This window comes from Lontra canadensis, unplaced genomic scaffold, assembly GCF_010015895.1.
Source record: "Lontra canadensis isolate GAN:19392208 unplaced genomic scaffold, GSC_riverotter_1.0 scaffold26, whole genome shotgun sequence".
Classification (NCBI taxonomy): domain Eukaryota; kingdom Metazoa; phylum Chordata; class Mammalia; order Carnivora; family Mustelidae; genus Lontra; species Lontra canadensis.
Window position 1 is genome coordinate 10,928,226 of NW_022631020.1, and position 16,161 is coordinate 10,944,386.

At 33.2% G+C, this 16,161-nt stretch overlaps 1 pseudogene; it reads left to right on the forward strand.

The window, feature by feature from the left end:
- The first annotated feature begins 5,549 nt into the window (after positions 1-5,549).
- LOC116871515 lies at positions 5,550-12,533 on the forward strand (annotated as a pseudogene).
- The last annotated feature ends 3,628 nt before the right edge of the window (positions 12,534-16,161 follow it).

Consider the following 16,161-nt stretch of genomic DNA (forward strand, 5'->3'; position numbering starts at 1 on the left):
ACTGCCAACCTGCTCAGCCTGGTGTTGGCTTCCAGTGCAAGCACTTCCAACTTCACCATAAGGAAAAATACCAAAGGTGAAAGTGAGTAAAGCATCCAATAATTAAGAGATGCAGTAATTCTTTTTAAATAAAAGATCATATCTGCTGAAATGCATTGCGTCCTATATACTGTACTAGACATACAAGATTGAAAAAAACAAACAAATGTTATTTAAGTGTTTTACATTTCAAAAATGTCAAAAGATATTCAAATATTATATATATGAGAAAAAGTATTGTATATGTATATATATAATTTGAAATATAAATATATATATAAAACACATATGAAGAGACCAAATATCAACTCTAAACAGTTAAGTATTTTAGTTAAACATTAAGCCACATTTCATAACTCTTTTGATTTAGAATAAATTTATAACTTTTTGTTGAAGTAATTGAAATAAAATAATTAAAATTGGTATTTGGTACTGGCCAGATTTTAATTTATAAGAATTAATTTTATTTAAACCAATTTTACCAGTCTACAAGAATAAAAAAACTATAGGTGGCTTTGGAGAGTGCATTTGATTACCTTTATTTTTCAAAAACAATTTTTGAAATCATCTTGAAGATTGATGGACCAAAATTTTCAACTTGTTTTGTTTCTGTTTGCATTGTGTAAATATAACTCCCAGAATATCAGAGAGGACTAGAAGTATGACGATTAACTTTGCATCTCATTTAACTAAAATGAGAATGTGTGTTTCTGTTTCAACTCATTAAAGACAGTTGAGTTGCCCCTTTATCTTATTGCTTGGAATGGGAGTTAGAATTTTTTGAAAAAGTAATAAGTTCAAAGACTGTACCTTAAAAAAAGTTTATCATTCTAACTTCTCCTTTTCTTGAAATCTGTTATTTCTACCAGGAAATAAAAAAAGAGAAGAAGAAGACAACAGAAAGAAAGATATTTCCTTTTATTACTTAGAGGTAAGAGGAAATATTTATTTGAAGACCATGACCAGAGGAAAATTGGTAGTGACATTAATTACCAGTGAGTCGAGCAAAATGTAAGGAGCACTCAAATTGTTTTACACCCAGTATATAATTCAGGGAACAAACATGTACATAGATAACAAAGGAGATTTTGAAATGAAAATGAGCATTATGTAACAGTAACAGAGCCAATAAACAATAACATTTGAAACTGTATGTAAATCTGAAAGTAGAATACCTCTAAAAACCTTACAAATATTAGAAGAGGTGGTATTATCAAGGAGATATGAGTAGAGCAAAAGTGAAACCATTTTCTGGGGAATCAGAGAAACAGACATGCAACCAATGCATGAATTTATAGAGAGAGGAAGTAGGAATCTACCTATTTATACAAGATGGCAATATATAGTCCAGGTCGGTAAGTAAAAAGTTCAGTTTATTTACATTGTCTAAGCAGGACTAATAGAAATGTTGACTTGAAAATTTACTGTAGTACTGATTCTTCTCCTCCCCCCACCCCTTCTCCAAACTCAATGTAGGATCCTGAGTAGTTTCTAAGTTCTGAAACAAAGCTAATCTCTTTTTAGTGCTAAATACATGTTATTAAACAATAGCATCTCCCATTGGGAAGACTGTCAAAAAAACTATGTAGATATGAATGGAGATAGAAAAGGGAGCATATCCAGACATAAAAATATTTAGCTACAGATTACAACCATTTCCTTGATTTATACTATCTATGTCTTCAACAAAATAGTAGCAGAGTTCTTTTTTGAAGTCAAGGTAATTTCACTCATTATATATCTTGAAGTGATATTTTGATAGTTGATATTTTTGGTAATTAATACAAATTGATTATGTAGTCATGATTTTACTTTGTCAGCTAATTGCCAAAGGGGTTACTATCAGTTGATTGTGATTAGTGCTAATGCAATTCTTTTTTTCTTTTTTTTTCTTTAAGTAGACTCCACACTCAGCATGGAGCCTAATACAAGTCTTGAACTCAGGACCTGAGATCAAGACCTGAGCTGAGATCTAGAGTCAGATGCTTAAACAACTGAGCCACCCAGGTGACTCACTAATGCAATTCTTTAATACATAAATAGTAATGAGCATAGCCAATAGTAATGAGACTCCCTAAAGTTAAGTAATTAATTATGTTGGTCTTTAGGATAAACAGAAACAAATAGCATAATGCATGCCAACAAAATTCCATTCATTATGAGCCATTCCTAGTATATCTCTAATATTTGTAGTTTAAACTTAGTCACTAGTGAACTTGTTACCAATAGTTTCCATATATTAAGTATATTAAAAAAAACATTTTATTTTCCGGACACTGAAAAAAAAAAAAAAATCATTCCTAACACTGTGCATTGTGAAGAACTTAGACAAACAGTTTAGGTTTCTATTGTTGTATGACAAAGAAATATTACTTTAGAGGCTTAAACAACACCCATTTATTATTTCATAATTTCTGTTGGTCAAGAATCTGGTCGCAAGATAACTAGACTCTATGCTCAAAGACTTGTGAGCTGAAATCAGGGTGAAGACCAGCCCATGTATTTTTAGGCAATAAGAAAAATCACTTTAGGGGCACCTGGGTGGCTCAGTGGTTTAAGCCTCTGCCTTCGGCTCAGGTCATGATCTCAGGGTTCTGGGATCAAGCCCCACATCGGGCTCTCTGCTCCGCAGGGAGCCTGCCTCCACCTCTCTCTTTGCCTGCCTCTCTGCCTACTTATGAAAAAAAAAAAGGAAAAAAAAAAAAAGAAAAGAAAAATCACTTTAAGGTCATTCAAGTTGTCAAAATTCAGTCTCTAGCAGCTATGGGACTTCCTTGTCATGTGACCCCTTTAATGTCATGTGACATTAAAAGCCAGAAATGGAGACTCTTACTCTTTTTTTAAAAATTAATTAATTAATTAATTTTAATAAACATATAATGTATTTTTATCCCCAGGGGTACAGGTCTGTGAATCGCCAGGTTTACACACTTCACAGCACTCACCATAGCACATACCCTCCCCAATGTCTATAACCCCACCTCCCTCTCCCATCCCCCCTCCCCCCAGCAACCCTCAGTTTGTTTTGTGAGATTAAGAGTCACTTATAGTTTGTGGAGACTCTTACTCTTATTCATTCCTTCTCATGCTTCGCATCTTTCTTTCCTTCCCTCCCTCCCTCCCACTCTCCCTCCATTCCTTCCTTCCTTCCTTCCAAATTTTATTTATTTATTTGAGAGAGAAGAGTGAGTGGGAGGGAGAAAGAATCTGAAGCAGAGTGCACTCTGCACTGAGTTCAAAGCCTGACCCTAGGCTCAACCTCATGATCTTGAGATCATGACCTAAGCTGAAACCAAGAGTTAGATGCTCAGTCAACTGAGCCACCCAGACACCCCTACATCTTTTTCATTAGGAGGAGCTAAGTTTCTTTTAAGTGATCATCTAATTAGGTTAGACCTGTCAAGGATAATACTACATTTTATCAATAACTGATTTGTGACTTTAAAGATGTCCTCAAATCCCTTCATATCAGCACCTGATTGATTTAATAATGTGAGAAAAACTGTATGTACACCAGAAAAAAAGGGATCTTGAGGGGTCATCTTATAATTCTGCCTAAGATAAGAAGTGCATTAAAAACCTAAAGAGGTTGAAATTATCCCTATGTATTTAACCAGGACTGGAGCATTCCTCCACTGCCTACTACCAGGGTAGAGAAAATCTATATTATAACCTAATTGTACATGGAAATTGATAACACAAATAAATTATTTGAATTTCATTTTTCAAAAAGTGTGGAAAGATTTTCTTTTTATCCAAATTCCTTCAAGGAAAAACCAGGATTTCATAAATAGAGAACTAAGGAAATTCAAAAATAGACTAATATATATGAGTTATGAAAGTTCTAGCACAGTGAGGGGTCCCTTTCACAAAACCTGCCAGTGCTCTTACCCATGCATAAATAGCTCATGACATACGAAATTATCCTTATTCCTTGAACAGCCCATACAGTGTCATGTCTGTTCTATTTGTTCATTTTATTCTGTGTGGATTATCTAGCCATTCTGGGTGTGCCCATAAACCTCCTTCTATTTCCAAAACATTTATCTGATATATTAATACTTGTCTGAAAGTATTCCTTTTTTTCTGGGATTCCCACAATAACTTGTTTTTTTTTTTTTGGACTGAAGGCTGGATTCCCATTCCCATTCCCATTCCCACAATTCATATGTTGAAGCCCTATCCTGCAATGTGATGGGATTTAGAAGTGAGGCCTTGGGAGGTAATTAGGTTGTAGATAAGGTCATGAAGTTAGAGCCTTCATGATGGGATTGGTGTATAATAAAAGAGGAAGAAAGATCAGAGCTTTTTATCTCTCTGCCATATGAGGACACAGTAAGAAGATGATTATTTTCAAACAGAAAAGAATTGAAGTTTTACATATTACATCAACACATAGGAAAAATTATTTGGCTGCCAAAATGTCACCTTTTACCATCCATAAAATCATTTCATTTTGATGGACCCTAGTATATGCTCATATTTTGGTAAAGTATTACCACTGGAAAAAAATAAATCACATGGTTTCCAGACATAAGAACAAAATTATCTTGGGTCATTAAGTAATATCTAATTTCTAAAATAATCAGCAAACAGAGCAAGATAAGGAAGTAAGTATCAAAGGGCAAACCTACATGCTCACACTAGTAAAAATAGAGATATGGAAAAATGAGCTTGCTTTCATGTCTTCATACAGCATGGGTGGAATTTTGGAGGCATTTATTTAAAAGTCTAATGTCATCCAATATCATATGAATAACTCTATGTAATCCATAAACACATTTCTTCATAAACTATATGGCATATTATTGGTACAAGTTAAGGTCATGTGAAGTTTATAGATATACTTGTGTTTCTAACCAATACATCTTGACTATTCCACAAAGAGCATGAAACAGTATTTGTTTGATATTGATAGATTGTCAGAAAAGGACAATCAACTTAGGAGGGTCAATAGTCTAAAAAATTTTAAGAGTAGAACAAAAAAAGTGCCAATTTAGTTACTGTAGTGAAATATTTATTAAGGGCAAAGTAATCATGCATGCTCTCAAGTACACCAAAATAAATAAATATACGCTTCAACCAGCCAAGAAATAGAAAAATGAAAGATTTGTGAAACTAATTCTGATTCTAATAAAAATTTATCAGCTAAATAAATCATAAAAGTCACAACATGCATGTCATAATGTGTAATAGTGTTTTGGGTTTACATGTATTGATTATATAAAATTTAAATGTAATAATTTTCCATTTATACTTTGACAGTGAATTATTTCACTTTTCCAGGATAGTATATTCACTATACACACATAATCTAACTATAATGCCTAGTTATTGACATGTAAAAACTACTTTTTGGCTCAATAATTTGTTAATTAGTTTATGTTAATTCTCATTTTTAATTTGCATGCTTTGAGTTCTAAGTGCCTGATTTTGTGCTTGTTTTGCTATACTAATCTCACTGGAGCCTGCCAACTCTGAAAACTGGACTCACATTCTGTGTTTCACAAATGAAATTTGTAACTGAGGTTAAGGTAGGTTAAATAAACCACTCAACATCAAACCACCAATATGTATGTCAAAGCCAGAACTGAAAATAAGTATGACCTGCTTAAAATTGGGGACATATCACAATCTAAACTCATATCCCAATTTTTCTTATTTCTCTCTCAGGTATTCAAAGCTAATATTAGGATTGTGACATTGTATATGGTGGAAATGAGAAGAGGCAAACAATCTCATATTTGTTGTTTGCCTATATGAAATTTAAAAAATGAGAATTGTTGAATGAGATGGTGTAGGTTCCTCATCATCAATTTTCTGATAAATGGATATGGAAAAGGACATATGTAAATTCCTGTGGCTATTTTTAGTAATATAACTAATGAATGTAGGCATTCTCCAAACATTCAGTTACATTTATTTCACACTGACCAATCAGTTATTCAATATGTCCAGCCGGACTATAGGTAAAGACAAATATTCTAGCAGTATTTTCCAAGAAAAATTTAGTTCCTTTTTTAACATCAAAAACCAATATTAATATTGAAGAATTAAAATCAAATCATCAAAGGAAACTTAACGGAATAGTCATTATGCAATTCTAATTCACTCTTAGCTGCTGACCTCCAGCAAAGCTCTTACCTATCTCTAAAGGAATAAAAAAGAAATTAACATATTCCCCCAATGGTCCAGAGATTCATTTTCTTAACTTTATAAAACAATAGAGAGCTTTCAGAGACTAGTTCAAATTTCTCAGCTAATATTTGGATTGATTTTACAGACATTAAAAATATTGTAGAAATATATTATATAACTCTAATCCTTAAAATATGTAAGTTAATAGGTGGAAGGGAATACTAAGGGCACAGCCAGTGTTTATGTTCATGTCGTCAACCATTGACACAATTCCAGGGCTCAAAAAAAAAAAAAAAAAAAAAAAATCAGAGGTCACTTTGGTAAATCTGCCAGGTACTCAGCTGTTTGATGTCTGAATGTCCTCTAGTCACTACCAGAAAGAATTAAAAGGATTACCTAAAACACATTTGCCCACTCTCTCCATTATTTCCTATCGATGAGACTCTTCCATCTTCTCTGAGTTCCAGTTACCACATAAATGTCAACCCATTCACTTTCTAATGCTCCCTAAATCTTCCCCTAACATTCATTTTATTTTGACAGATCTGTCTCTTCGAGAATTCTGTGAACTCTTCAAGAATGAGTTGGAGAAAAGACAGCATGAATGATATTGTTTCTTTACCTCATGAAAAAATGGAAAGCTATAGTTTTCATTGCTACATTTTTTAAAAACTTATAATATTTTCAGGTATGACATATGGCATATTATAGTTTAAATAAAACTGATGAATCAGCTATAAATTCTAATGACATAGACATAAATGAAATAATATTAGTGTCAAAAGCAGAGCAGTATAGTCTAAGGAATTAAAATAATCAAATTCACTGACAAACTGAATTTATGGGTGTAAAGAAATAAAAATTTGAACAATTGCAAAAATTTATACTATAATTTCCACATCCAGTATTTCAACATTTGAAATTATCCCTTTAGAGTTCTGATTATGCAAGACATATCTATAAAACAAATAGTTTATTATATAATTTTTAAATGTGACCACCATACATTCTTTATTGAATGTGATGGTGGAATTTTAAAATATTTTACCTAATATTTGTGGGCTAGCAGAAAGACAAGGCCAATTTAAGTTGCATAATCTTAGAATGCTTTACTAATTCAATAACCCACAGAAGCAGATAGAAAATTAACAGTAAAAACCCTGCCTCAAAGATCGTACTACTCAAAGGAGTAGTATGATACTTTGTATTTATTTAATTCATCTGTGTTGTCATGTATTTTTACAATCCCATTTTAGTTAAGACCTCTGAAATCATTGTAGAAATCCAAATCCTATAATAAGCAACAGAGACACCGAAGGAATGATGAATAATTTATAAAACTATTAATCTTACAAAACTCAGAATATTTCACATATAAAGGCCTTTTACTGATCTTATGTTCTCATCAATTTCATTGACCAACATTTTAAAGCACACTACTCTGGATGTCAGAGATTTATTCATTCATAAAATCAATACTATTGGTCACCTACCATGTCATACATACTTTAGATGCCACGTTTGCAATAAGTAGTGAACAAGAAAGAAAAGTTCCCTACCCTCATAGGGCTTAATACATAGATACTTCATTATATCATCTAATTTCTGAAAGTGTTAATATCATGAAGAAAAAGAAAACAGTAAATGATGCAGTGGGTTTATTTGGGTACTGATTTTAGGTAGAACTGATAGCAAGACTATGGTGATGAAGACAACTTTCGAGAAACCCAAATGAAATGAGGGCCTGAGTTACCTGATCAGAATTCAAGGTGGAGAAAACAAACTCTAATAGTCCAGAATTTGGAACAAGTTTGGCTTGTTCAACACAGCAAAGCAATATTTTGGTGAATGGTGAGACAAGAAGGGTATGAAGATACCTGGTCATGCAGGTCTTGAGGACTGCAGATAGGATTTTATATTTATTATAGGTGTGATGAGAGTCCATTGGAAATTTATTATTCTAAAAGCCAATTCTAGATTCTGTGTTGTAAAATCAGGGTAGACAGGAAGAGTAAAAACAGACTAGTTAGCAGGTTGTAGCTGAAGTTCAGGCAAGTCATAAATAAATACTACTGGTTTCAGTGCTGACATGATAGAGCTTAGAATTTGTCACTCCTGTTCTCAAAACAAGAAAAAAAAAACTGAGAAAGTTGAAGAAAAAAAAATCTTGATTTCTTTTCTTGGAACTATCAGAAAATCAAGGATAGTTGAATGAAAAGAATTATAGCTATGAGCTGCTTACCTAGAACAGAGAAGCTTCTGGAGCTATAAACTGTTAAGAACCTTCAATCAGAACTCTCATGAATTGTTGGAGGCTGAGTGTGGCTAGCATGAAAAACTCCAAGGGACTGGAACCATAGCACTACTTCATACACACGTACTATTGTAGATTTTAACTCCAGGAATTCCATTAGCTTCCCACCATAAAGAGCCAAGAAAAACAATCCTCTCAGGGCTCTGAGTAGAGTAGAAAACTAAACATTCTGAAGTATACAGGCAGAGTATTCTTTTTGTTTTACTGAGAGAAAGAGGGAAATCCATTCACACTTAGTATGGTTTGAGTAATACAAACTTTTGTCTCTGATACAGGAATTTTGTGTTTTTTGGTTTTTGTTTTTTTTTTTGTTGTTTTGTTTTGTTTTTTTACTAGAATCCATAAAACTGTGTTATACTGACATGTTAGCTGGCAAATAAGAGAAATGTCAGATATTTCACAATTCTTGATAAAATAAACATCATCTAGAAAGTTATCTAAACTGAGGAAAGACCCCTATATAGTCTCTGGACAAAGGTAACTATTCTTTTACAACTTTTGCTTACCCAGAGGTTTCAGGGGAATCTGGGAATTAAAGTATATCTAGCACATTCACACACATGTCAGCATCCCATGTGGCAGAAATGTACTCCTTCCCTATCAGGGACTGACTATAGGGACTTGCAGGGCTGTGAGTTCAAGCATCGCAGCAATTTAGATACTCAATCATGAGATCCTCAGACAAATTTTTTTTTTTTTAAATCATAGTTAACTCTAGTCACTGAAGGAGAGGGGAACTTTCAATGTTTATATAAAATCTATTTAACTTTCACACTATTCCTTGGTTTGGCATTTGGCTGATCTGATAATGTAAGTTATTTTATTTTTAAGTGTGTTAATGATAGTAAAGAAAAATCAGCTGTCTATGAGAATTTTCAAATATTCTTTATTTTTGGAAAATTCCAAAAATATTACACTGGCCAGTGCATTTCCTTCTTTTTTTTTTTTTTTTTTTTAAGATTTTTATTTATTTATTTGTCAGAGAGAGAACACAAGCAGGCAGAGTGGCAGGCAGAGGCAGAGAGAGAAGCAGGCTCCCTGCTGGACAAGGACCCCAATGTGGGACTCGATCCCAGGACCCCAGGATCATAACCTGAGCTGAAGGCAGCAGCTCAACCGACTGAGCCACCCAGGCGTCCCAATGTATTTCCTTCTACTTGAGTACCATTCTAATTCAACTCCGATGAGAGTTCTAATTGTAATGGTCCCTGAGAAAGAAGAAGCTAGATTGTTTACCCACAAAATTTTGTCAATAATTGGTTAAACCCATGGTATTTCCAGACTTCTCTATAAACAGCAAGACTCGGGTGGCCAGACCAAACCTCAGACAAAGATTTGTAGGCCCTAGAATTTAGATTCTGACCGATATATGAAGAAAAAAAAAAAATAGCAAGTTCCAGAGATGTTGGCAGGGCACTTACAGTGTCTGGTCCTTCTAGAAACATCCTTCACACCAACACTACAAAAACATTTGTTTCTCCAAAGCACAATTCAAGCACACATGTGCACCAAATACTCCTAAAAGTGGATCACAGTGACAAATCGATTCCTGAATCACCTGTACGCATTTTATTTACTAGAATTCACTAAAAGATTGCTTAGATTAGTGCATTTCTTTTAACACTGGAGTGAATTAAAAGAAAAATAAACGTTTTTAATGCTACTGTCCAATACTACTGGAAATGAAGATAAAAAAACATAATAAATAAGAGTATAAACCATTCTAGAAGTAATCTCAATATGTGAAGTTGATTAAGTAAAATATGAAAATACCAGATGGTTTAACTCTAAAAGCCACTAAGTTACAAATGTTAATGAGTTGGAAATGTTTCATTACTGAGATATTAAAAGCGGTAATGACAATAGAACAATTTGAAAGTTCAGGGTCACATGATTCTCAAAGAGGGGAAATCAACTCACATTATGTCTTAAGAGTCAAATAACTAAGGCTGAGAATTACTGCTTTAGCTAAAGTTATACAGCTTTCTCTAAAGTATTAGGGCAAAGACATTGTTACATAGAAAATCAGCAAAACTAGCAAATCGAAAATCTCAGTTGGTTAGTATCCAAACCTTGATTTCAGCTTAGGTTATGATCTCAACATTGTGGAATCGAACCCCTAGTCAGGCTTCATGCTCAGCATGGAGTCTGCTTGTGCCTCTCCCTCTCCCTGCTTTCATGCTCTCTTTCTCTCTCTCAAGTAAGTAAATAAAATAAAATCTTAAAAAAAAAAATGGGGCGCCTGGATGTCTCAGTCATTAAGTGTCTGCCTTTGGCTCAGGTCATGATCCCAGAGTCCTGGGATCCAGCCCCACATCGGGCTCCCTGCTCAGTGAAAAAAGCCTGCTTCTCCCTCTCCCACTCCTCATGCTTTTGTTCCTTCTCTCACTGTGTGTCTCTCTCTGTCAAATAAACAAGTAAATATTTAAAGAAAACAAAAAAAGAAGATAGAAAGATGCAGGAAAGATATTTTTAAAGAAATCGAGTAGTTTATAAATGATTTTAACTGTATTAAACACACTGCATATTGGGTATTTTGATGATGAATTGGTGATTAGTACATGAAAATATTAATTAAATATAAGGAAGTTGTAAATATGTGAGAAACAGTATTGGGTGGTTTATGAGGGATACTACTTATCATTCATTGTTTTAAGTCAATGTGGTTGAGGGGTGCCTGGGTGGCTCAGTGGATTGAAGTCTCTGCCTTTGGCTCAGGTCATGATCTCAGGGTCCTGGGATCGAGCCCCTCTTCGGGCTCTCTGCTCAGCAGGGAGGTGCTTCCCCCTCTGCCTCTGCCTGACTCTCTGCCTACTTGTGATCTCTCTCTCTGTCAAATAAATAAATAAAATCTTTTTTAAAAAAGTCAATATGGTTGAGAATTCAAAATACAAGGAATAGCCATCTAAACATGATATTGAAAATATAGAAGAAATAAAAGTCACATGGAATATAAAAAGAATCACACACTGCTTCACCTGCAGAGCAAAAATTGAAAAGCACAAGGAATGCCTGCTATTTTTCATTATAAAGCTTTCTGGTTGTATTTTATTATTATACATTTAAGTATCTATACTATTACTCTAATGAAAATAATTATTTTCTGGTTTGAAAAAAAAAAAAAAAAACAATTAATGTAGATTCATAGGATCCACCATATTCCAAGCCAAAAAAAAGGGAAAAGGAAACATAAAATAGATTTTGAACTCTTAACATATTTTTTTATCCAATACCACAGTATGATGAAGTAAAATTAAGAACTAAAACTCTTTCTTGTAGCACTTCAGAAGTGATAGGCTCCTTTAGGATAAAGCTCAGCATCTCTTTCTCAGCCTCTGAATTTCTGCCAGAAAGTCAATGAAGTGGATGATAAATCCAAACTTCACACCTTTTATGAGAAGTTGCTGCTGATGCTCTGGGTGAAGAAAGGAAGGGTTGTGTGGTCTGAATCAGAGGTGGCAACAACAAACAAGGCTTCCTCATGAAACAGAGTGTCTTAACCCGTTACCATGTCCACCTGGTCCTGAGTAAGGGGTATCCCTACTACAGACCAGAGAGGACTGGAGAAAGCGAGCACAAATCTGTATGAGACTGCATAGTGGATCCCAATCTGTGTTCTCAACTTGATCATGCTAAAAAAAAAAAAAAAAGGAGAAGGATATACCTGGACTCACTGATACTACTGTGCCTCATTGCCTGGGACCCAAAAAAGCTAACTGAATTCACAAAATTTTCAAACTTTCTAAAGAAGATGACATGCCTGTATGTTGTGAGAAAAATCCCTAAACAAAGAAGGTAAGAAAGCTAGAACCAAAGGGCCCAAGATTCAGCATCTTGTTACTTCACCTGTCCTCCAACACAAATGTCGGCATATCACTCTGAAGAAACAGCATACTATGAAAAATAAGGAAAAGACTGCAGAATATGCTAAACTTCTGGCCAAGATAATGATGGAGGCCAAAGAAAAATGCCAGAAACGAATCATCAAGAGACAGAGACTGTCTGAGTTTTTACCTCTAAGTCTGAGTCCAGTCAAATATGAGATCCTCTCTCTCTCTTTTTTTAAGATTTTATTTATTTATTTGACGGAGTGAGAGAGAGAGAGCACAAACAGGGAGAATGGCAAGCAGAGGGAGAAGAAGAAGCAGACTCCCCAATAAGCAGGGAGCCTGAGGCGGGGCTGGATCCCAGGATCCTGGGATAATGACCTGAGCCAAAGGCAGACACTTAATTGACTGAGCCACTCAGGTGCCCCAAAAATTAGATATTCTAAGAGTAGCAAATAGATCAGACATTTAAAAAAAAAAAAAGAACTTAAGAATAGCAAAGTCTTAGAATACAGTGACATGCAAAGAGCACTGAATTAATTCTAAAGCAAAAGGTTGAATATTTTATGTAAATCTTATTTAATAAATATGTGCATGAGTAAATATTCTTGACAGAAATAGTATAACAAGAATAAATCCATAAAGACTATAAAAACTTAGCTCTAAAATTTCAGGACGGATAGAAAATAAAATATAATAAACTTGTGTAAAGGATGAAATAAAACAAGTTTTCAACTTTAACTCTGAAAATTCAATAAATGAACATCAAAGAATCAACTTTTTAAGTAGATAGAAATGGAATTTAAAATAATGTGGTCTCTTTCAAATGACTGAGGAAGAACACAACAAAATTTGATGAAAGTTACAACAAAAAAGCTATGTATGTATGTATATATGGGAAATAGAACATATGACATTTTAGTAAATGTATATTCTAGATTAATGTATTTGAGTGTCTCAAATCAAGGGATTGTTTTCTCATACATAAGACAATAAAATTAAATCAAAATAAGAACATTGTAACTAATAAATAACAAAAGAGTAAATTAATTTTTAAAGAACTACATCAAAATAAAAATTGGGTGAAAATTTTAAAGACATCTGAAAATTATAATCCCTGTAGCATATGTATCCACTAAGATATGTAAGTAAATATGGAATAAGCAAAATTTATTTCTGTGGGTTGTTGGATTAATCATTTCTGCTAGCAAAAAACACTTCTGTACCAATGTAGAAGAGAAATAAAGAAACAGTTAATTACTCAGTAAGCGTTCATATTTGCATGCATATAAAAAAGACAATCACACAAATTTAAACAATAAAGCAGAAGAAAGAACAATGAAATTTCTTTTATCTTCTCAAGAGACAAAGGCCTCCTGAGAGCCTCCGGTACATCTCCTTAGAGACTCCTCAGAGTTAATTCTGGTGGAGCATTTTAACATATATAAAAGTTAATCTAGTCTGAAAACTTGGAAATAAATGGAGGCTGGGCTTAATCTTTAACAAGATGTATCTCTATACAGTGTTACAGTCAGATTCACTATGTCTACAAGGAAACCCTTCAAGAGAAGGGTGAAAGAGGAAGTGTTCTATGCAGTTATAAAAGGAGAAGTAGTGTTCATTTACCCTTACAATATCTGCAGTGGAAAATCTGTCACTGTTTATAATGGCCACATACTTTTCTGGCTTACCAGCTTCTAGACTTTTGTTGGTTTGAGCTATATTAAACTAGGTATTTTATGGAAAATTAATGGCAATGCAGATGCAAATAATTCTGTCCTGTGAAGAGATTCACATTTCATCCCCACAGAGGGGGGAAAAAAAAAAAAAGTTTAGCAAATATTAGCAAGTTTAGTTTACTATGCTTGGTCCATAATTGTGTCTTCTTTTTGCATTCTTTAAATTTCAGTTAAATACCTGCTTCATTTCATCTTTTATAATGAGCTAAAAAGAAAACTCTTAATACATGTTCATTTCAGATCTGTAGAAGGCAAGTCATAATTTTATCTTTGTTGAAATAGCCATCTTTGACAGATATGTTTGATAGCAAGACATTCAATTCAAACTGACTTAATATGCATAGAAATTATGGACAATTTTTTGGTCAGTGTATCTGTGTGTTCAGAAGATCAAAAGTGATCAGTAATGTCACTCCAGTCCCAGACTCTTTCCATTTCTTTGATCTGTTTTCTGTAGTTTCACTTTTTCCTACCTTTAAAGTTCTCAGGATAAATTTGAATACCCATCAAATATCCAGCCATATTCACCATCAGCTTGGAAAGTATATGTGAAACATAATTCCAAGTAAAAGTCCTGTGGTTGTCTCTGAATGGCCAGATTTAATACTCATGTTAACATGTCATTAGGGAATGAAGGTGCTCTGAATCAACTAGTCCAGATCATGTTTACTTGGGGGTAATTGGCTGAAAATATTTGGATAACAATACATAGGTTAAGATCCTGAGAATAAGGAAGACAGAAATATATTTAATGCCCAGGTAACAGTATATAAGAATAATTAAACAACTTTTAAAAAGTTGTTACATTTGATTTGTCAATTTAGAAATTATAAATTTTATTTATAAATATTAGCATTAATAGATTCAAACTATTTAGACATAAGTATATTTAGTTCATATGATGATAAAGGAAAGACTTTTTAAGTATTCATCTTCTATGAAAACAAAAATACCTGAAAACCAAAATTAGTTAACTGATACATATTTGAAAAATATGGTTATTATATTTTTCCATGATAGTAATCTGAAAATCATCCTAGTCGTTAGTATTTTTAATGACTTTTTCTCATTTTCTGAGATTTATTATTTATCCACTTTTCTTCTATCTTTCTAAAATAACTCTTACCTCACGGCATACTTTTTAACATTCTTACACCAACCTTAAAGTCTACCTAAATAGTGATATGACACACATATATTGTACCTTGATTTTCTGGAAAACTTTCTCTTTATTTCGTGGGAATCTTGTTTCCCCAGAAATAACATATTTGTATAGTAAATCCCCAATGAGTCAATCAGCCACTATCGCTGATAAAGTGTTACTTTGTGGTTTCAAAATATGACCAAAATTGGTTATTCAACATTAAAATAGCATGCATTGTTTAATAATAAAAAATACACTTAGATTGCTGCAATACTGATCTACTCACTTTTCCTCATATTTAGATCTACATATTTAACAGTAAAATTTATGCTTTCTTACTAAGAAAAATATAAAATAAAAAATAAACAGTTACAAGAGCACAAATATATGTATTTAATAACAAAAATCAAAACATTCAAACCCTTTGCTGATACATTTTGTTTTGTATAGCAGTGATGAAAAATAAAACAATCTTCCAGTTTCATCTCTGATATATAAAGAATGTGGAAGACATTAATCCTGTTCTTACAAAAAGGAAAAAAGTCAAATTGAAAAGTCAATAATTTCTCTTGGTAACCTCAGGGATCTGGGGTGAAAGGGAAACTGTCATCCCAACATTTGTAGAGACATACATATCCAGAAAAATACAACTGAGATTTTGCTTACCTGGAACAAAATTTCCTAGAATTATAAAATGTTAAGAACATATAAATTATAATTTTACAAATATTATGAAAGATGAGTGTGGATTAAATTGAAAATGAGAAACTCCTGGAGGTAGAGTCTTAGGGGTCCCTGTACATTCATGAAGTTTACCACAAATAACTCTACCAGGTACTTATGATAAAGAGTTCCGAAAGATCCCATCTGAACTGGTAGGACAAAGGAAAAAGTGTTATTGTTAAACATCCCCAAAGTCACTTAAAAATGATAAATAATTCTAGTAAACCTTTCAAAATG